At 33.3% G+C, this 21,720-nt stretch overlaps 7 non-coding genes across 7 annotated transcripts; all 7 read right to left on the bottom strand.

Moving 5' to 3' along the window:
• Positions 1 to 1,182: 1,182 nt before the first annotated feature.
• On the bottom strand, positions 1,183 to 1,255 carry TRNAR-CCU (transfer RNA arginine (anticodon CCU)). The gene has a single exon. It is a non-coding gene; the product is annotated as a tRNA-Arg (tRNA).
• A 2,918-nt stretch (positions 1,256 to 4,173) lies between these two features.
• Positions 4,174 to 4,246, bottom strand: TRNAR-CCU (transfer RNA arginine (anticodon CCU)). The gene has a single exon. It is a non-coding gene; the product is annotated as a tRNA-Arg (tRNA).
• A 2,918-nt stretch (positions 4,247 to 7,164) lies between these two features.
• TRNAR-CCU (transfer RNA arginine (anticodon CCU)) lies at positions 7,165 to 7,237 on the bottom strand. Its single transcript has one exon. It is a non-coding gene; the product is annotated as a tRNA-Arg (tRNA).
• Positions 7,238 to 10,155: 2,918 nt separating this feature from the next.
• TRNAR-CCU (transfer RNA arginine (anticodon CCU)) lies at positions 10,156 to 10,228 on the bottom strand. Its single transcript has one exon. It is a non-coding gene; the product is annotated as a tRNA-Arg (tRNA).
• Positions 10,229 to 11,952: 1,724 nt separating this feature from the next.
• Positions 11,953 to 12,025, bottom strand: TRNAR-CCU (transfer RNA arginine (anticodon CCU)). The gene has a single exon. It is a non-coding gene; the product is annotated as a tRNA-Arg (tRNA).
• A 1,427-nt stretch (positions 12,026 to 13,452) lies between these two features.
• TRNAR-CCU (transfer RNA arginine (anticodon CCU)) lies at positions 13,453 to 13,525 on the bottom strand. Its single transcript has one exon. It is a non-coding gene; the product is annotated as a tRNA-Arg (tRNA).
• A 1,724-nt stretch (positions 13,526 to 15,249) lies between these two features.
• On the bottom strand, positions 15,250 to 15,322 carry TRNAR-CCU (transfer RNA arginine (anticodon CCU)). The gene has a single exon. It is a non-coding gene; the product is annotated as a tRNA-Arg (tRNA).
• Between the last annotated feature and the right edge of the window lie 6,398 nt (positions 15,323 to 21,720).

Here is a 21,720-nt window from a genome sequence, read left to right as displayed (position 1 = left end):
ACAGTGCATATGAACCAAAGCAGCTGTGTGTACTGGTACTTAAAAACAGTCATGTTTGTGTTTTTTTTCTGCCTTCATATCAGGATGTTCAGGAAGCAGATGATAATCATTAACTGATGACATTAGAAAAAAAATTACATTTGCTCCAGGAGAGGCTTGAACTCACAACCTCAGCATTGCTCAACAGATACTGTCTTATAAGTCCTGCGCACAGACCGATTGCGCCACAAGAGCACATGGTCAAAACGCATTATTTTTAGTTGAGTGATTTTAGCATCGAGTTGACTAAGTAAATTAACTTGGTTTATTAATTTTAAATTAGTTACTTTTTAAATCCACTAAACTACTGCACCCAATACTAAAGTACCTAATAAAAGTAATATTCTAATCATAAGGTAATCAATTATATTGTGCATTTGTGTTCTTGCCCAGTTTTATGTTTCCATAGGTGTATATTGCAATGAATTCATGCCATTGTTGTACAGTTCAATATTATCAAAATTGTAAAATAATTCCTGTTTATTTATCTTAAATAATATTTGGTATAGATATATGTAACTTTAATGTTGCATAGGGAAAATATACACTATATTACCAAAAATGCAGTATCTTTAAATAAAAAAAAGTTCAATCTCACTTGTGCTCTATATTTAAAGGTAAACATTGTTTTTTTGGTCTGTAGCACCTAAATTGTCAGTAAAGTCAGTGTCCAAAGAAATATAAAAAGCAGAAAATTACCCTTTTGATGACAAGGATGAAAGGACTTCAAGAAACCCATCAGCAATTGCAATAGACATTGTTATTTTGTAGCCACTCTGATATTAAATTGCAATTAAAACTTAATAGGTATGTTTTGGTATATATGGATTTTCTGCAATACCATTAAGACAGTCACCTGCATTGAAAAAAAGCATAACTTCTAGAATGAGTATGAGCAACAAAGGAACATGCATCCTAGATGGGACTTGAAGCCACTGTCCCAGGTGATAGTAAACTTTTCAGGAAACTAATCCACAATGTCATTAGGATAAATGTCTGCTTTTAGATACTGGGCCATAATTTTGCAAGCTGAACAGTTCCAGATTTTTAAGCAGATTAAAGTTTCTGGTGGAGCCGTTTGTGCAGTATGAAGCAAGAATAAAAGGAACATCTCCAAAATTATTTTAATGAAATAAAGCCTATCACCCCAGATGGGACTTGAACCCACAATCCCTGGCTTAGGAGGCCAGTGCCTTATCCATTAGGCCACTGGGGCTTAGTAACATCTTTGAGTGAAACTGATTTTTTCATTAGTATAATCATTAATTGTTGCGATATAGGAAATCCGTTTATTTGTGTTCTTTGCTTTACAAATCCCTGCATGAAATGTGATTGTACTATCCAGACCTAATAGTGTGGACCCTCATGTTACATTGCAGCGAAACAGATTGATGCAACTCTTTTACCAATAAAGAGGTAGTCTTTTGCATTCAATTTTGTTGACTAACTAAAGTAATGTTTACAGTGCATATGAACCAAAGCAGCTGTGTGTACTGGTACTTAAAAACAGTCATGTTTGTGTTTTTTTTCTGCCTTCATATCAGGATGTTCAGGAAGCAGATGATAATCATTAACTGATGACATTAGAAAAAAAATTACATTTGCTCCAGGTGAGGCTTGAACTCACAACCTCAGCATTGCTCAACAGATACTGTCTTATAAGTCCTGTGCACAGACCGATTGCGCCACAAGAGCACATGGTCAAAACGCATTATTTTTAGTTGAGTGATTTTAGCATCGAGTTGACTAAGTAAATTAACTTTTTTATTAATTTTAAATTAGTTACTTTTTAAATCCACTAAACTACTGCACCCAATACTAAAGTACCTAATAAAAGTAATATTCTAATCATAAGGTAATCAATTATATTGTGCATTTGTGTTCTTGCCCAGTTTTATGTTTCCATAGGTGTATATTGCAATGAATTCATGCCATTGTTGTACAGTTCAATATTATCAAAATTGTAAAATAATTCCTGTTTATTTATCTTAAATAATATTTGGTATAGATATATGTAACTTTAATGTTGCATAGGGAAAATATACACTATATTACCAAAAATGCAGTATCTTTAAATAAAAAAAAGTTCAATCTCACTTGTGCTCTATATTTAAAGGTAAACATTGTTTTTTTGGTCTGTAGCACCTAAATTGTCAGTAAAGTCAATGTCCAAAGAAATATAAAAAGCAGAAATTTACCCTTTTGATGACAAGGATGAAAAGACTTCAAGAAACCCATCAGCAATTGCAATAGACATTGTTATTTTGTAGCCACTCTGATATTAAATTGCAATTAAAACTTAATAGGTATGTTTTGGTATATATGGATTTTCTGCAATACCATTAAGACAGTCACCTGCATTGAAAAAAAGCATAACTTCTAGAATGAGTATGAGCAACAAAGGAACATGCATCCTAGATGGGACTTGAAGCCACTGTCCCAGGTGATAGTAAACTTTTCAGGAAACTAATCCACAATGTCATTAGGATAAATGTCTGCTTTTAGATACTGGGCCATAATTTTGCAAGCTGAACAGTTCCAGATTGTTAAACAGATTAAAGTTTCTGGTGGAGCCGTTTGTGCAGTATGAAGCAAGAATAAAAGGAACATCTCCAAAATTATTTTAATGAAATAAAGCCTATCTCCCCAGATGGGACTTGAACCCACAATCCCTGGCTTAGGAGGCCAGTGCCTTATCCATTAGGGCTTAGTAACATCTTTGAGTGAAACTGATTTTTTCATTAGTATAATCATTAATTGTTGCGATATAGGAAATCCGTTTATTTGTGTTCTTTGCTTTACAAATCCCTGCATGAAATGTGATTGTACTATCCAGACCTAATAGTGTGGACCCTCATGTTACATTGCAGCGAAACAGATTGATGCAACTCTTTTACCAATAAAGAGGTAGTCTTTTGCATTCCATTTTGTTGACTAACTAAAGTAATGTTTACAGTGCATATGAACCAAAGCAGCTGTGTGTACTGGTACTTAAAAACAGTCATGTTTGTGTTTTTTTTCTGCCTTCATATCAGGATGTTCAGGAAGCAGATGATAATAATTAACTGATGACATTAGAAAAAAAATTACATTTGCTCCAGGTGAGGCTTGAACTCACAACCTCAGCATTGCTCAACAGACACTCTCTTATAAGTCCTGCGCACAGACCGATTGCGCCACAAGAGCACATGGTCAAAACGCATTATTTTTAGTTGAGTGATTTTAGCATCGAGTTGACTAAGTAAATTAACTTGGTTTATTAATTTTAAATTATTTAATTTTTAAATCCACTAAACTACTGCACCCAATACTAAAGTACCTAATAAAAGTAATATTCTAATCATAAGGTAATCAATTATATTGTGCATTTGTGTTCTTGCCCAGTTTTATGTTTCCATAGGTGTATATTGCAATGAATTCATGCCATTGTTGTACAGTTCAATATTATCAAAATTGTAAAATAATTCCTGTTTATTTATCTTAAATAATATTTGGTATAGATATATGTAACTTTAATGTTGCATAGGGAAAATATACACTATATTACCAAAAATGCAGTATCTTTAAATAAAAAAAAGTTCAATCTCACTTGTGCTCTATATTTAAAGGTAAACATTGTTTTTTTGGTCTGTAGCATCTAAATTGTCAGTAAAGTCAGTGTCCAAAGAAATATAAAAAGCAGAAAATTACCCTTTTGATGACAAGGATGAAAGGACTTCAAGAAACCCATCAGCAATTGCAATAGACATTGTTATTTTGTAGCCACTCTGATATTAAATTGCAATTAAAACTTAATAGGTATGTTTTGGTATATATGGATTTTCTGCAATAACATTAAGACAGTCACCTGCATTGAAAAAAAGCATAACTTCTAGAATGAGTATGAGCAACAAAGGAACATGCATCCTAGATGGGACTTGAAGCCACTGTCCCAGGTGATAGTAAACTTTTCAGGAAACTAATCCACAATGTCATTAGGATAAATGTCTGCTTTTAGATACTGGGCCATAATTTTGCAAGCTGAACAGTTCCAGATTTTTAAGCAGATTAAAGTTTCTGGTGGAGCCGTTTGTGCAGTATGAAGCAAGAATAAAAGGAACATCTCCAAAATTATTTTAATGAAATAAAGCCTATCACCCCAGATGGGACTTGAACCCACGATCCCTGGCTTAGGAGGCCAGTGCCTTATCCATTAGGCCACTGGGGCTTAGTAACATCTTTGAGTGAAACTGATTTTTTCATTAGTATAATCATTAATTGTTGCGATATAGGAAATCCGTTTATTTGTGTTCTTTGCTTTACAAATCCCTGAATGAAATGTGATTGTACTATCCAGACCTAATAGTGTGGACCCTCATGTTACATTGCAGCGAAACAGATTGATGCAACTCTTTTACCAATAAAGAGGTAGTCTTTTGCATTCCATTTTGTTGACTAACTAAAGTAATGTTTACAGTGCATATGAACCAAAGCAGCTGTGTGTACTGGTACTTAAAAACAGTCATGTTTGTGTTTTTTTTCTGCCTTCATATCAGGATGTTCAGGAAGCAGATGATAATCATTAACTGATGACATTAGAAAAAAAATTACATTTGCTCCAGGTGAGGCTTGAACTCACAACCTCAGCATTGCTCAACAGATACTGTCTTATAAGTCCTGTGCACAGACCGATTGCGCCACAAGAGCACATGGTCAAAACGCATTATTTTTAGTTGAGTGATTTTAGCATCGAGTTGACTAAGTAAATTAACTTTTTTATTAATTTTAAATTAGTTACTTTTTAAATCCACTAAACTACTGCACCCAATACTAAAGTACCTAATAAAAGTAATATTCTAATCATAAGGTAATCAATTATATTGTGCATTTGTGTTCTTGCCCAGTTTTATGTTTCCATAGGTGTATATTGCAATGAATTCATGCCATTGTTGTACAGTTCAATATTATCAAAATTGTAAAATAATTCCTGTTTATTTATCTTAAATAATATTTGGTATAGATATATGTAACTTTAATGTTGCATAGGGAAAATATACACTATATTACCAAAAATGCAGTATCTTTAAATAAAAAAAAGTTCAATCTCACTTGTGCTCTATATTTAAAGGTAAACATTGTTTTTTTGGTCTGTAGCACCTAAATTGTCAGTAAAGTCAGTGTCCAAAGAAATATAAAAAGCAGAAATTTACCCTTTTGATGACAAGGATGAAAAGACTTCAAGAAACCCATCAGCAATTGCAATAGACATTGTTATTTTGTAGCCACTCTGATATTAAATTGCAATTAAAACTTAATAGGTATGTTTTGGTATATATGGATTTTCTGCAATACCATTAAGACAGTCACCTGCATTGAAAAAAAGCATAACTTCTAGAATGAGTATGAGCAACAAAGGAACATGCATCCTAGATGGGACTTGAAGCCACTGTCCCAGGTGATAGTAAACTTTTCAGGAAACTAATCCACAATGTCATTAGGATAAATGTCTGCTTTTAGATACTGGGCCATAATTTTGCAAGCTGAACAGTTCCAGATTGTTAAACAGATTAAAGTTTCTGGTGGAGCCGTTTGTGCAGTATGAAGCAAGAATAAAAGGAACATCTCCAAAATTATTTTAATGAAATAAAGCCTATCTCCCCAGATGGGACTTGAACCCACAATCCCTGGCTTAGGAGGCCAGTGCCTTATCCATTAGGGCTTAGTAACATCTTTGAGTGAAACTGATTTTTTCATTAGTATAATCATTAATTGTTGCGATATAGGAAATCCGTTTATTTGTGTTCTTTGCTTTACAAATCCCTGCATGAAATGTGATTGTACTATCCAGACCTAATAGTGTGGACCCTCATGTTACATTGCAGCGAAACAGATTGATGCAACTCTTTTACCAATAAAGAGGTAGTCTTTTGCATTCCATTTTGTTGACTAACTAAAGTAATGTTTACAGTGCATATGAACCAAAGCAGCTGTGTGTACTGGTACTTAAAAACAGTCATGTTTGTGTTTTTTTTCTGCCTTCATATCAGGATGTTCAGGAAGCAGATGATAATAATTAACTGATGACATTAGAAAAAAAATTACATTTGCTCCAGGTGAGGCTTGAACTCACAACCTCAGCATTGCTCAACAGACACTCTCTTATAAGTCCTGCGCACAGACCGATTGCGCCACAAGAGCACATGGTCAAAACGCATTATTTTTAGTTGAGTGATTTTAGCATCGAGTTGACTAAGTAAATTAACTTGGTTTATTAATTTTAAATTAGTTACTTTTTAAATCCACTAAACTACTGCACCCAATACTAAAGTACCTAATAAAAGTAATATTCTAATCATAAGGTAATCAATTATATTGTGCATTTGTGTTCTTGCCCAGTTTTATGTTTCCATAGGTGTATATTGCAATGAATTCATGCCATTGTTGTACAGTTCAATATTATCAAAATTGTAAAATAATTCCTGTTTATTTATCTTAAATAATATTTGGTATAGATATATGTAACTTTAATGTTGCATAGGGAAAATATACACTATATTACCAAAAATGCAGTATCTTTAAATAAAAAAAAGTTCAATCTCACTTGTGCTCTATATTTAAAGGTAAACATTGTTTTTTTGGTCTGTAGCACCTAAATTGTCAGTAAAGTCAGTGTCCAAAGAAATATAAAAAGCAGAAAATTACCCTTTTGATGACAAGGATGATAGGACTTCAAGAAACCCATCAGCAATTGCAATAGACATTGTTATTTTGTAGCCACTCTGATATTAAATTGCAATTAAAACTTAATAGGTATGTTTTGGTATATATGGATTTTCTGCAATACCATTAAGACAGTCACCTGCATTGAAAAAAAGCATAACTTCTAGAATGAGTATGAGCAACAAAGGAACATGCATCCTAGATGGGACTTGAAGCCACTGTCCCAGGTGATAGTAAACTTTTCAGGAAACTAATCCACAATGTCATTAGGATAAATGTCTGCTTTTAGATACTGGGCCATAATTTTGCAAGCTGAACAGTTCCAGATTTTTAAGCAGATTAAAGTTTCTGGTGGAGCCGTTTGTGCAGTATGAAGCAAGAATAAAAGGAACATCTCCAAAATTATTTTAATGAAATAAAGCCTATCACCCCAGATGGGACTTGAACCCACAATCCCTGGCTTAGGAGGCCAGTGCCTTATCCATTAGGCCACTGGGGCTTAGTAACATCTTTGAGTGAAACTGATTTTTTCATTAGTATAATCATTAATTGTTGCGATATAGGAAATCCGTTTATTTGTGTTCTTTGCTTTACAAATCCCTGCATGAAATGTGATTGTACTATCCAGACCTAATAGTGTGGACCCTCATGTTACATTGCAGCGAAACAGATTGATGCAACTCTTTTACCAATAAAGAGGTAGTCTTTTGCATTCAATTTTGTTGACTAACTAAAGTAATGTTTACAGTGCATATGAACCAAAGCAGCTGTGTGTACTGGTACTTAAAAACAGTCATGTTTGTGTTTTTTTTCTGCCTTCATATCAGGATGTTCAGGAAGCAGATGATAATCATTAACTGATGACATTAGAAAAAAAATTACATTTGCTCCAGGTGAGGCTTGAACTCACAACCTCAGCATTGCTCAACAGATACTGTCTTATAAGTCCTGCGCACAGACCGATTGCGCCACAAGAGCACATGGTCAAAACGCATTATTTTTAGTTGAGTGATTTTAGCATCGAGTTGACTAAGTAAATTAACTTTTTTATTAATTTTAAATTAGTTACTTTTTAAATCCACTAAACTACTGCACCCAATACTAAAGTACCTAATAAAAGTAATATTCTAATCATAAGGTAATCAATTATATTGTGCATTTGTGTTCTTGCCCAGTTTTATGTTTCCATAGGTGTATATTGCAATGAATTCATGCCATTGTTGTACAGTTCAATATTATCAAAATTGTAAAATAATTCCTGTTTATTTATCTTAAATAATATTTGGTATAGATATATGTAACTTTAATGTTGCATAGGGAAAATATACACTATATTACCAAAAATGCAGTATCTTTAAATAAAAAAAAGTTCAATCTCACTTGTGCTCTATATTTAAAGGTAAACATTGTTTTTTTGGTCTGTAGCACCTAAATTGTCAGTAAAGTCAGTGTCCAAAGAAATATAAAAAGCAGAAATTTACCCTTTTGATGACAAGGATGAAAAGACTTCAAGAAACCCATCAGCAATTGCAATAGACATTGTTATTTTGTAGCCACTCTGATATTAAATTGCAATTAAAACTTAATAGGTATGTTTTGGTATATATGGATTTTCTGCAATACCATTAAGACAGTCACCTGCATTGAAAAAAAGCATAACTTCTAGAATGAGTATGAGCAACAAAGGAACATGCATCCTAGATGGGACTTGAAGCCACTGTCCCAGGTGATAGTAAACTTTTCAGGAAACTAATCCACAATGTCATTAGGATAAATGTCTGCTTTTAGATACTGGGCCATAATTTTGCAAGCTGAACAGTTCCAGATTGTTAAACAGATTAAAGTTTCTAGTGGAGCCGTTTGTGCAGTATGAAGCAAGAATAAAAGGAACATCTCCAAAATTATTTTAATGAAATAAAGCCTATCTCCCCAGATGGGACTTGAACCCACAATCCCTGGCTTAGGAGGCCAGTGCCTTATCCATTAGGGCTTAGTAACATCTTTGAGTGAAACTGATTTTTTCATTAGTATAATCATTAATTGTTGTGATATAGGAAATCCGTTTATTTGTGTTCTTTGCTTTACAAATCCCTGCATGAAATGTGATTGTACTATCCAGACCTAATAGTGTGGACCCTCATGTTACATTGCAGCGAAACAGATTGATGCAACTCTTTTACCAATAAAGAGGTAGTCTTTTGCATTCCATTTTGTTGACTAACTAAAGTAATGTTTACAGTGCATATGAACCAAAGCAGCTGTGTGTACTGGTACTTAAAAACAGTCATGTTTGTGTTTTTTTTCTGCCTTCATATCAGGATGTTCAGGAAGCAGATGATAATAATTAACTGATGACATTAGAAAAAAAATTACATTTGCTCCAGGTGAGGCTTGAACTCACAACCTCAGCATTGCTCAACAGACACTCTCTTATAAGTCCTGCGCACAGACCGATTGCGCCACAAGAGCAAATGGTCAAAACGCATTATTTTTAGTTGAGTGATTTTAGCATCGAGTTGACTAAGTAAATTAACTTGGTTTATTAATTTTAAATTAGTTACTTTTTAAATCCACTAAACTACTGCACCCAATACTAAAGTACCTAATAAAAGTAATATTCTAATCATAAGGTAATCAATTATATTGTGCATTTGTGTTCTTGCCCAGTTTTATGTTTCCATAGGTGTATATTGCAATGAATTCATGCCATTGTTGTACAGTTCAATATTATCAAAATTGTAAAATAATTCCTGTTTATTTATCTTAAATAATATTTGGTATAGATATATGTAACTTTAATGTTGCATAGGGAAAATATACACTATATTACCAAAAATGCAGTATCTTTAAATAAAAAAAAGTTCAATCTCACTTGTGCTCTATATTTAAAGGTAAACATTTTTTTTTTGGTCTGTAGCACCTAAATTGTCAGTAAAGTCAGTGTCCAAAGAAATATAAAAAGCAGAAAATTACCCTTTTGATGACAAGGATGAAAGGACTTCAAGAAACCCATCAGCAATTGCAATAGACATTGTTATTTTGTAGCCACTCTGATATTAAATTGCAATTAAAACTTAATAGGTATGTTTTGGTATATATGGATTTTCTGCAATACCATTAAGACAGTCACCTGCATTGAAAAAAAGCATAACTTCTAGAATGAGTATGAGCAACAAAGGAACATGCATCCTAGATGGGACTTGAAGCCACTCTCCCAGGTGATAGTAAACTTTTCAGGAAACTAATCCACAATGTCATTAGGATAAATGTCTGCTTTTAGATACTGGGCCATAATTTTGCAAGCTGAACAGTTCCAGATTTTTAAGCAGATTAAAGTTTCTGGTGGAGCCGTTTGTGCAGTATGAAGCAAGAATAAAAGGAACATCTCCAAAATTATTTTAATGAAATAAAGCCTATCACCCCAGATGGGACTTGAACCCACAATCTCTGGCTTAGGAGGCCAGTGCCTTATCCATTAGGCCACTGGGGCTTAGTAACATCTTTGAGTGAAACTGATTTTTTCATTAGTATAATCATTAATTGTTGCGATATAGGAAATCCGTTTATTTGTGTTCTTTGCTTTACAAATCCCTGCATGAAATGTGATTGTACTATCCAGACCTAATAGTGTGGACCCTCATGTTACATTGCAGCGAAACAGATTGATGCAACTCTTTTACCAATAAAGAGGTAGTCTTTTGCATTCCATTTTGTTGACTAACTAAAGTAATGTTTACAGTGCATATGAACCAAAGCAGCTGTGTGTACTGGTACTTAAAAACAGTACAGTTCAATATTATCAAAATTGTAAAATAATTCCTGTTTATTTATCTTAAATAATATTTGGTATAGATATCCCTTTATTTGTGTTCTTTGCTTTACAAATCCCTGCATGAAATGTGATTGTACTATCCAGACCTAATAGTGTGGACCCTCATGTTACATTGCAGCGAAACAGATTGATGCAACTCTTTTACCAATAAAGAGGTAGTCTTTTGCATTCCATTTTGTTGACTAACTAAAGTAATGTTTACAGTGCATATGAACCAAAGCAGCTGTGTGTACTGGTACTTAAAAACAGTCATGTTTGTGTTTTTTTTCTGCCTTCATATCAGGATGTTCAGGAAGCAGATGATAATCATTAACTGATGACATTAGAAAAAAAATTACATTTGCTCCAGGTGAGGCTTGAACTCACAACCTCAGCATTGCTCAACAGATACTGTCTTATAAGTCCTGCGCACAGACCGATTGCGCCACAAGAGCACATGGTCAAAATGCATTATTTTTAGTTGAGTGATTTTAGCATCGAGTTGACTAAGTAAATTAACTTGGTTTATTAATTTTAAATTAGTTACTTTTTAAATCCACTAAACTACTGCACCCAATACTAAAGTACCTAATAAAAGTAATATTCTAATCATAAGGTAATCAATTATATTGTGCATTTGTGTTCTTGCCCAGTTTTATGTTTCCATAGGTGTATATTGCAATGAATTCATGCCATTGTTGTACAGTTCAATATTATCAAAATTGTAAAATAATTCCTGTTTATTTATCTTAAATAATATTTGGTATAGATATATGTAACTTTAATGTTGCATAGGGAAAATATACACTATATTACCAAAAATGCAGTATCTTTAAATAAAAAAAAGTTAAATCTCACTTGTGCTCTATATTTAAAGGTAAACATTGTTTTTTTGGTCTGTAGCACCTAAATTGTCAGTAAAGTCAGTGTCCAAAGAAATATAAAAAGCAGAAAATTACCCTTTTGATGACAAGGATGAAAGGACTTCAAGAAACCCATCAGCAATTGCAATAGACATTGTTATTTTGTAGCCACTCTGATATTAAATTGCAATTAAAACTTAATAGGTATGTTTTGGTATATATGGATTTTCTGCAATACCATTAAGACAGTCACCTGCATTGAAAAAAAGCATAACTTCTAGAATGAGTATGAGCAACAAAGGAACATGCATCCTAGATGGGACTTGAAGCCACTGTCCCAGGTGATAGTAAACTTTTCAGGAAACTAATCCACAATGTCATTAGGATAAATGTCTGCTTTTAGATACTGGGCCATAATTTTGCAAGCTGAACAGTTCCAGATTTTTAAGCAGATTAAAGTTTCTGGTGGAGCCGTTTGTGCAGTATGAAGCAAGAATAAAAGGAACATCTCCAAAATTATTTTAATGAAATAAAGCCTATCACCCCAGATGGGACTTGAACCCACAATCCCTGGCTTAGGAGGCCAGTGCCTTATCCATTAGGCCACTGGGGCTTAGTAACATCTTTGAGTGAAACTGATTTTTTCATTAGTATAATCATTAATTGTTGCGATATAGGAAATCCGTTTATTTGTGTTCTTTGCTTTACAAATCCCTGCATGAAATGTGATTGTACTATCCAGACCTAATAGTGTGGACCCTCATGTTACATTGCAGCGAAACAGATTGATGCAACTCTTTTACCAACAAAGAGGTAGTCTTTTGCATTCCATTTTGTTGACTAACTAAAGTTATGTTTACAGTGCATATGAACCAAAGCAGCTGTGTGTACTGGTACTTAAAAACAGTCATGTTTGTGTTTTTTTTCTGCCTTCATATCAGGATGTTCAGGAAGCAGATGATAATCATTAACTGATGACATTAGAAAAAATATTACATTTGCTCCAGGTGAGGCTTGAACTCACAACCTCAGCATTGCTCAACAGATACTCTCTTATAAGTCCTGCGCACAGACCGATTGCGCCACAGGAGCACATGGTCAAAATGCATTATTTTTAGTTGAGTGATTTTAGCATCGAGTTGACTAAGTAAATTAACTTGGTTTATTAATTTTAAATTAGTTACTTTTTAAATCCACTAAACTACTGCACTCAATACTAAAGTACCTAATAAAAGTAATATTCTAATCATAAGGTAATCAATTATATTGTGCATTTGTGTTATTGCCCAGTTTTATGTTTCCATAGGTGTATATTGCAATGAATTCATGCCATTGTTGTACAGTTCAATATTATCAAAATTGTAAAATAATTCCTGTTTATTTATCTTAAATAATATTTGGTATAGATATATGTAACTTTAATGTTGCATAGGGAAAATATACACTATATTACCAAAAATGCAGTATCTTTAAATAAAAAAAAGTTCAATCTCACTTGTGCTCTATATTTAAAGGTAAACATTGTTTTTTTGGTCTGTAGCACCTAAATTGTCAGTAAAGTCAGTGTCCAAAGAAATATAAAAAGCAGAAAATTACCCTTTTGATGACAAGGATGAAAGGACTTCAAGAAACCCATCAGCAATTGCAATAGACATTGTTATTTTGTAGCCACTCTGATATTAAATTGCAATTAAAACTTAATAGGTATGTTTTGGTATATATGGATTTTCTGCAATACCATTAAGACAGTCACCTGCATTGAAAAAAAGCATAACTTCTAGAATGAGTATGAGCAACAAAGGAACATGCATCCTAGATGGGACTTGAAGCCACTCTCCCAGGTGATAGTAAACTTTTCAGGAAACTAATCCACAATGTCATTAGGATAAATGTCTGCTTTTAGATACTGGGCCATAATTTTGCAAGCTGAACAGTTCCAGATTTTTAAGCAGATTAAAGTTTCTGGTGGAGCCGTTTGTGCAGTATGAAGCAAGAATAAAAGGAACATCTCCAAAATTATTTTAATGAAATAAAGCCTATCACCCCAGATGGGACTTGAACCCACAATCCCTGGCTTAGGAGGCCAGTGCCTTATCCATTAGGCCACTGGGGCTTAGTAACATCTTTGAGTGAAACTGATTTTTTCATTAGTATAATCATTAATTGTTGCGATATAGGAAATCCGTTTATTTGTGTTCTTTGCTTTACAAATCCCTGCATGAAATGTGATTGTACTATCCAGACCTAATAGTGTGGACCCTCATGTTACATTGCAGCGAAACAGATTGATGCAACTCTTTTACCAATAAAGAGGTAGTCTTTTGCATTCCATTTTGTTGACTAACTAAAGTAATGTTTACAGTGCATATGAACCAAAGCAGCTGTGTGTACTGGTACTTAAAAACAGTACAGTTCAATATTATCAAAATTGTAAAATAATTCCTGTTTATTTATCTTAAATAATATTTGGTATAGATATCCCTTTATTTGTGTTCTTTGCTTTACAAATCCCTGCATGAAATGTGATTGTACTATCCAGACCTAATAGTGTGGACCCTCATGTTACATTGCAGCGAAACAGATTGATGCAACTCTTTTACCAATAAAGAGGTAGTCTTTTGCATTCCATTTTGTTGACTAACTAAAGTAATGTTTACAGTGCATATGAACCAAAGCAGCTGTGTGTACTGGTACTTAAAAACAGTCATGTTTGTGTTTTTTTTCTGCCTTCATATCAGGATGTTCAGGAAGCAGATGATAATCATTAACTGATGACATTAGAAAAAAAATTACATTTGCTCCAGGTGAGGCTTGAACTCACAACCTCAGCATTGCTCAACAGATACTGTCTTATAAGTCCTGCGCACAGACCGATTGCGCCACAAGAGCACATGGTCAAAACGCATTATTTTTAGTTGAGTGATTTTAGCATCGAGTTGACTAAGTAAATTAACTTGGTTTATTAATTTTAAATTAGTTACTTTTTAAATCCACTAAACTACTGCACCCAATACTAAAGTACCTAATAAAAGTAATATTCTAATCATAAGGTAATCAATTATATTGTGCATTTGTGTTCTTGCCCAGTTTTATGTTTCCATAGGTGTATATTGCAATGAATTCATGCCATTGTTGTACAGTTCAATATTATCAAAATTGTAAAATAATTCCTGTTTATTTATCTTAAATAATATTTGGTATAGATATATGTAACTTTAATGTTGCATAGGGAAAATATACACTATATTACCAAAAATGCAGTATCTTTAAATAAAAAAAAGTTCAATCTCACTTGTGCTCTATATTTAAAGGTAAACATTGTTTTTTTGGTCTGTAGCACCTAAATTGTCAGTAAAGTCAGTGTCCAAAGAAATATAAAAAGCAGAAATTTACCCTTTTGATGACAAGGATGAAAAGACTTCAAGAAACCCATCAGCAATTGCAATAGACATTGTTATTTTGTAGCCACTCTGATATTAAATTGCAATTAAAACTTAATAGGTATGTTTTGGTATATATGGATTTTCTGCAATACCATTAAGACAGTCACCTGCATTGAAAAAAAGCATAACTTCTAGAATGAGTATGAGCAACAAAGGAACATGCATCCTAGATGGGACTTGAAGCCACTGTCCCAGGTGATAGTAAACTTTTCAGGAAACTAATCCACAATGTCATTAGGATAAATGTCTGCTTTTAGATACTGGGCCATAATTTTGCAAGCTGAACAGTTCCAGATTTTTAAGCAGATTAAAGTTTCTGGTGGAGCCGTTTGTGCAGTATGAAGCAAGAATAAAAGGAACATCTCCAAAATTATTTTAATGAAATAAAGCCTATCACCCCAGATGGGACTTGAACCCACAATCGCTGGCTTAGGAGGCCAGTGCCTTATCCATTAGGCCACTGGGGCTTAGTAACATCTTTGAGTGAAACTGATTTTTTCATTAGTATAATCATTAATTGTTGCGATATAGGAAATCCGTTTATTTGTGTTCTTTGCTTTACAAATCCCTGCATGAAATGTGATTGTTAAGCAGATTAAAGTATCTGGTGGAGCCATTTGTGCAGTATGAAGCAAGAATAAAAGGAACATCTCCAAAATTATTTTAATGAAATGTTGCGATATAGGAAAGCCGTTTATTTGTGTTCTTTGCTTTACAAATCCCAGCATGAAATGTGATTGTACTATCCAGACCTAATAGTGTGGACCCTCATGTTACATTGCAGCAAAACAGATTGATGCAACTCTTTTACCAATAAAGAGGTAGTCTTTTGCATTCCATTTTGTTGACTAACTAAAGTAATGTTTACAGTGCATATGAACCAAAGCAGCTGTGTGTACTGGTACTTAAAAACAGTCATGTTTGTGTTTTTTTTCTGCCTTCATATCAGGATGTTCAGGAAGCAGATGATAATCATTAACTGATGACATTAGAAAAAAAATTACATTTGCTCCAGGTGATGCTTGAACTCACAACCTCAGCATTGCTCAACAGATACTGTCTTATAAGTCCTGCGCACAGACCGATTGCGCCACAGGAGCACATTGTCAAAGCACATTATTTTTAGTTGAGTGATTTTAGCATCGAGTTGACTAAGTAAATTAACTTGGTTTATTAATTTTAAATTAGTTACTTTTTAAATCCACTAAACTACTGCACCCAATTCTAAAGTAACTAATAAAAGTAATATTCTAATCATAAGGTAATCAATTATATTGTGCATTTGTGTTATTGCCCAGTTTTATGTATCCATAGGTGTATATTGCAATGAATTCATGCCATTGTTGTACAGTTCAATATTATCAAAATTGTAAAATAATTAGAGTTTATTTATCTTAAATAATATTTGGTATAGATATATGAAACTTTAATGTTGCATAGGGAAAATATACACTATATTACCAAAAAGTGCAGTATCTTTAATTAAAAATAAGTTAAATCTCACTTGTGCTCTATATTTAAAGGTAAACATTGTTTTTTTGGTCTGTAGCACCTAAATTGTCAGTAAAGTCAGTGTACAAAGAAATATAAAAAGCAGAAAATTACCCTTTTGATGACAAGGATGAAAGGACTTCAAGAAACCCATCAGCAATTGCAATAGACATTGTTATTTTGTAGCCACTCTGATATTAAATTGCAATTAAAACTTAATAGGTATGTTTTGGTATATATGGATTTTCTGCAATACCATTAAGACAGTCACCTGCATTGAAAAAAAGCATAACTTCTATAATGAGTATGAGCAACAAAGGAACATGCATCCTAGAAGGGACTTGAAGCCACTGTCCCAAGTGATAGTAAACTTTTCTGGAAACTAATCCACAATGTCATTAGGATAAATGTCTGCTTTTAGATACTGGGCCATAATTTTGCAAGCTGAACAGTTCCAGATTGTTAAGCAGATTAAAGTTTCTGGTGGAGCCATTTGTGCAGTATGAAGCAAGAATGAAAGGAACATCTCCAATATTATTTTAATGAAATAAAGCCTATCACCCCAGATGGGACTTGAACCCACAATCCATTAGGCCACTGGGGCTTAGTAACATCTTTGAGTGAAACTGATTTTTTCATTAGTATAATCATTAATTGTTGCGATATAGGAAATCCGTTTATTTGTGTTCTTTGCTTTACAAATCCCTGCATGAAATGTGATTGTTAAGCAGATTAAAGTATCTGGTGGAGCCATTTGTGCAGTATGAAGCAAGAATAAAAGGAACATCTCCAAAATTATTTTAATGAAATGTTGCGATATAGGAAAGCCGTTTATTTGTGTTCTTTGCTTTACAAATCCCAGCATGAAATGTGATTGTACTATCCAGACCTAATAGTGTGGACCCTCATGTTACATTGCAGCAAAACAGATTGATGCAACTCTTTTACCAATAAAGAGGTAGTCTTTTGCATTCCATTTTGTTGACTAACTAAAGTAATGTTTACAGTGCATATGAACCAAAGCAGCTGTGTGTACTGGTACTTAAAAACAGTCATGTTTGTGTTTTTTTTCTGCCTTCATATCAGGATGTTCAGGAAGCAGATGATAATCATTAACTGATGACATTAGAAAAAAAATTACATTTGCTCCAGGTGATGCTTGAACTCACAACCTCAGCATTGCTCAACAGATACTGTCTTATAAGTCCTGCGCACAGACCGATTGCGCCACAGGAGCACATTGTCAAAGCACATTATTTTTAGTTGAGTGATTTTAGCATCGAGTTGACTAAGTAAATTAACTTGGTTTATTAATTTTAAATTAGTTACTTTTTAAATCCACTAAACTACTGCACCCAATTCTAAAGTAACTAATAAAAGTAATATTCTAATCATAAGGTAATCAATTATATTGTGCATTTGTGTTATTGCCCAGTTTTATGTATCCATAGGTGTATATTGCAATGAATTCATGCCATTGTTGTACAGTTCAATATTATCAAAATTGTAAAATAATTCCTGTTTATTTATCTTAAATAATATTTGGTATAGATATATGAAACTTTAATGTTGCATAGGGAAAATATACACTATATTACCAAAAATGCAGTATCTTTAAATAAAAATAAGTTAAATCTCACTTGTGCTCTATATTTAAAGGTAAACATTGTTTTTTTGGTCTGTAGCACCTAAATTGTCAGTAAAGTCAGTGTCCAAAGAAATATAAAATGCAGAAAATTACCCTTTTGATGACAAGGCTGAAAGGACTTCAAGAAACCCATCAGCAATTGCAATAGACATTGTTATTTTGTAGCCACTCTGATATTAAATTGCAATTAAAACTTAATAGGTATGTTTTGGTATATATGGATTTTCTGCAATACCATTAAGACAGTCACCTGCATTGAAAAAAAGCATAACTTCTAGAATGAGTATGAGCAACAAAGGAACATGCATCCTAGATGGGACTTGAAGCCACTGTCCCAGGTGATAGTAAACTTTTCAGGAAACTAATCCACAATGTCATTAGGATAAATGTCTGCTTTTAGATACTGGGCCATAATTTTGCAAACTGAACAGTTCCAGATTGTTAAGCAGATTAAAGTATCTGGTGGAGCCATTTGTGCAGTATGAAGCAAGAATAAAAGGAACATCTCCAAAATTATTTTAATGAAATGTTGCGATATAGGAAAGCCGTTTATTTGTGTTCTTTGCTTTACAAATCCCAGCATGAAATGTGATTGTACTATCCAGACCTAATAGTGTGGACCCTCATGTTACATTGCAGCAAAACAGATTGATGCAACTCTTTTACCAATAAAGAGGTAGTCTTTTGCATTCCATTTTGTTGACTAACTAAAGTAATGTTTACAGTGCATATGAACCAAAGCAGCTGTGTGTACTGGTACTTAAAAACAGTCATGTTTGTGTTTTTTTTCTGCCTTCATATCAGGATGTTCAGGAAGCAGATGATAATCATTAACTGATGACATTAGAAAAAAAATTACATTTGCTCCAGGTGATGCTTGAACTCACAACCTCAGCATTGCTCAACAGATACTGTCTTATAAGTCCTGCGCACAGACCGATTGCGCCACAGGAGCACATGGTCAAAGCACATTATTTTTAGTTGAGTGATTTTAGCATCGAGTTGACTAAGTAAATTAACTTGGTTTATTAATTTTAAATTAGTTACTTTTTAAATCCACTAAACTACTGCACCCAATTCTAAAGTACCTAATAAAAGTAATATTCTAATCATAAGGTAATCAATTATATTGTGCATTTGTGTTATTGCCCAGTTTTATGTATCCATAGGTGTATATTGCAATGAATTCATGCCATTGTTGTACAGTTCAATATTATCAAAATTGTAAAATAATTAGAGTTTATTTATCTTAAATAATATTTGGTATAGATATATGAAACTTTAATGTTGCATAGGGAAAATATACACTATATTACCAAAAAGTGCAGTATCTTTAAATAAAAATAAGTTAAATCTCACTTGTGCTCTATATTTAAAGGTAAACATTGTTTTTTTGGTCTGTAGCACCTAAATTGTCAGTAAAGTCAGTGTCCAAAGAAATATAAAAAGCAGAAAATTACCCTTTTGATGACAAGGATGAAAGGACTTCAAGAAACCCATCAGCAATTGCAATAGACATTGTTATTTTGTAGCCACTCTGATATTAAATTGCAATTAAAACTTAATAGGTATGTTTTGGTATATATGGATTTTCTGCAATACCATTAAGACAGTCACCTGCATTGAAAAAAAGCATAACTTCTAGAATGAGTATGAGCAACAAAGGAACATGCATCCTAGATGGGACTTGAAGCCACTGTCCCAGGTGATAGTAAACTTTTCAGGAAACTAATCCACAATGTCATTAGGATAAATGTCTGCTTTTAGATACTGGGCCATAATTTTGCAAACTGAACAGTTCCAGATTGTTAAGCAGATTAAAGTATCTGGTGGAGCCATTTGTGCAGTATGAAGCAAGAATAAAAGGAACATCTCCAAAATTATTTTAATGAAATGTTGCGATATAGGAAAGCCGTTTATTTGTGTTCTTTGCTTTACAAATCCCAGCATGAAATGTGATTGTACTATCCAGACCTAATAGTGTGGACCCTCATGTTACATTGCAGCAAAACAGATTGATGCAACTCTTTTACAAATAAAGAGGTAGTCTTTTGCATTCCATTTTGTTGACTAACTAAAGTAATGTTTACAGTGCATATGAACCAAAGCAGCTGTGTGTACTGGTACTTAAAAACAGTCATGTTTATGTTTTTTTTCTGCCTTCATATCAGGATGTTCAGGAAGCAGATGATAATCATTAACTGATGACATTAGAAAAAAAATTACATTTGCTCCAGGTGATGCTTGAACTCACAACCTCAGCATTGCTCAACAGATACTGTCTTATAAGTCCTGCGCACAGACCGATTGCGCCACAGGAGCACATGGTCAAAACACATTATTTTTAGTTGAGTGATTTTAGCATCGAGTTGACTAAGTAAATTAACTTGGTTTATTAATTTTAAATTAGTTACTTTTTAAATCCACTAAACTACTGCACCCAATTCTAAAGTACCTAATAAAAGTAATATTCTAATCATAAGGTAATCAATTATATTGTGCATTTGTGTTATTGCCCAGTTTTATGTATCCATAGGTGTATATTGCAATGAATTCATGCCATTGTTGTACAGTTCAATATTATCAAAATTGTAAAATAATTAGAGTTTATTTATCTTAAATAATATTTGGTATAGATATATGAAACTTTAATGTTGCATAGGGAAAATATACACTATATTACCAAAAAGTGCAGTATCTTTAAATAAAAATAAGTTAAATCTCACTTGTGCTCTATATTTAAAGGTAAACATTGTTTTTTTGGTCTGTAGCACCTAAATTGTCAGTAAAGTCAGTGTCCAAAGAAATATAAAATGCAGAAAATTACCCTTTTGATGACAAGGATGAAAGGACTTCAAGAAACCCATCAGCAATTGCAATAGACATTGTTATTTTGTAGCCACTCTGATATTAAATTGCAATTAAAACTTAATAGGTATGTTTTGGTATATATGGATTTTCTGCAATACCATTAAGACAGTCACCTGCATTGAAAAAAAGCATAACTTCTAGAATGAGTATGAGCAACAAAGGAACATGCATCCTAGATGGGACTTGAAGCCACTGTCCCAGGTGATAGTAAACTTTTCAGGAAACTAATCCACAATGTCATTAGGATAAATGTCTGCTTTTAGATACTGGGCCATAATTTTGCAAACTGAACAGTTCCAGATTGTTAAGCAGATTAAAGTATCTGGTGGAGCCATTTGTGCAGTATGAAGCAAGAATAAAAGGAACATCTCCAAAATTATTTTAATGAAATGTTGCGATATAGGAAAGCCATTTATTTGTGTTCTTTGCTTTACAAATCCCAGCATGAAATGTGATTGTACTATCCAGACCTAATAGTGTGGACCCTCATGTTACATTGCAGCAAAACAGATTGATGCAACTCTTTTACCAATAAAGAGGTAGTCTTTTGCATTCCATTTTGTTGACTAACTAAAGTAATGTTTACAGTGCATATGAACCAAAGCAGCTGTGTGTACTGGTACTTAAAAACAATCATGTTTGTGTTTTTTTTCTGCCTTCATATCAGGATGTTCAGGAAGCAGATGATAATCATTAACTGATGACATTAGAAAAGAAATTACATTTGCTCCAGGTGATGCTTGAACTCACAACCTCAGCATTGCTCAACAGATACTGTCTTATAAGTCCTGCGCACAGACCGATTGCGCCACAGGAGCACATGGTCAAAGTGCATTATTTTTAGTTGAGTGATTT

This window comes from Taudactylus pleione, unplaced genomic scaffold (genome assembly GCF_031769625.1).
Source record: "Taudactylus pleione unplaced genomic scaffold, aTauple2 ptg000473l, whole genome shotgun sequence".
Classification (NCBI taxonomy): domain Eukaryota; kingdom Metazoa; phylum Chordata; class Amphibia; order Anura; family Myobatrachidae; genus Taudactylus; species Taudactylus pleione.
The sequence above is the reverse complement of the archived record's forward strand: the minus strand, read 5'-3'. Positions and strand labels throughout refer to the sequence as shown.